The sequence below is a fragment of the Microcebus murinus genome, chromosome 22, assembly GCF_040939455.1.
Source record: "Microcebus murinus isolate Inina chromosome 22, M.murinus_Inina_mat1.0, whole genome shotgun sequence".
Classification (NCBI taxonomy): domain Eukaryota; kingdom Metazoa; phylum Chordata; class Mammalia; order Primates; family Cheirogaleidae; genus Microcebus; species Microcebus murinus.
In genome coordinates this window covers 29,964,363-29,965,707 of record NC_134125.1, presented here as the reverse complement: position 1 = coordinate 29,965,707, position 1,345 = coordinate 29,964,363, and the positions used below count along the sequence as shown (strand labels likewise).

The 1,345-nt window shown below is 63.8% G+C and overlaps 1 pseudogene; it reads right to left on the bottom strand.

Annotated features, from left to right (window-relative positions):
• Positions 1 to 240: 240 nt before the first annotated feature.
• Positions 241 to 358, bottom strand: LOC142863760 (uncharacterized; annotated as a pseudogene).
• Between the last annotated feature and the right edge of the window lie 987 nt (positions 359 to 1,345).

The window sequence follows — 1,345 nt, the reverse complement described above, 5'->3', positions numbered from 1 at the left end:
CCCATGGGGGACGGTCAGAAAGGGTGCCAGACCTTTGGTCTGACACCTGACAGTCCAGATGCCACGCATGCCGCCGCGTGGCGGCGGTGTCACGGCTCGGGACAAGAGGAGGCCCCACGGTGCGGGCTGGGGCGCCTGGCACCGCGACGGGCGCTGAGGGTGGGGGTGACCCCCCTGACCGCCGCCGCGCTCCCAGAAAGGGGATAGAGCAAGTGGAAAAAAAAAAAAAAAGAAAAAAAAAGCCTACGGGACCGGTATTCCCAGGCGGTCTCCCATCCAAGTACTAACCAGGCCCGACCCTGCTTAGCTTCGGAGATCAGACGAGACCGGGCGCGTTCAGGCCAGCGTGGCCAGAGAGGGTGGAGGGCGCCCCTGCCCCGCTCAAGAAGCGGAGCCTCTCTGCGCTTCCCCTCGCCGGGCCTGTTGCGTTAGTCGGCCGGGTCCCGCGGGCTCCGCGGGACTGGGGAGAGGGGCGGGGCGGTGGGGGGGGCTGTACACACACACACACACACACACACACACACACACACAGAGATGGGCCTCCACGGCTGGACCCGCCAAGGTGGAGACCTTCCAGCCCCCCTCCTCTCCTCGCCTCCTTCACCTACCTGACCCCACCCCCAGCGCGCCGCCCCTGCTGACTGCGCATGCGCACGGGGCGCTCGACCTTTGCCCCCAGCCAGGGCCCGCCCTCCCCCACAAACCCTTTCAGCTGTGCCCCCCGCCCTGTGCGTGGGCTGCCGCCTATTCCCCAGGGCCAGGGCTGGGGCACAGCGCATGGGGGAGGGGAGCGAGTGTAGGGGCGTCTCTCGGGATGTGTCCCATGGGTGTGGTGGGGTGGGATGGGGTGGTTTGGGGGGCTCTGAAGAAATCAATCCCCTCCATCTCCTCCCTCTGGAAAACCCCCAAGCCCTTGGAGAACTGCCCGCACCGCTACCGTGGGGGCCGGGACCCTCCTCTGTGTCCTCCTGTGGCCCAGTCCAAGGGGCCTGGGCCTGGCCAGGGCTGCATTGGACCCCGACCACCCTGGCGTGTGGACTCGCTAGAAATCGGCGATTAGATATTGGATTCCAGCTTCATTGAGGTCATTTCACTAATGAGTGCACCGGAGTTTCCTAATCCATCTGTGAGGGTGGCAACTGAAAGAGAATTTTAAAGCTGACAGAATAGGCGAGGGAAGGCATAGGAGATTTCCACACCCAGCAAGGAAGACTTTCCCGAAATGGAAGAAAGAAACGAGCAAACAGAGACACCGGTAGCCCGCCCGGATCAGAGTCTGCCCCTGAGAGAAAGTACCCTGACCAGGTTCACCCGTGGGTGGTTGGCGAGCTAGCGGCATTCAGAA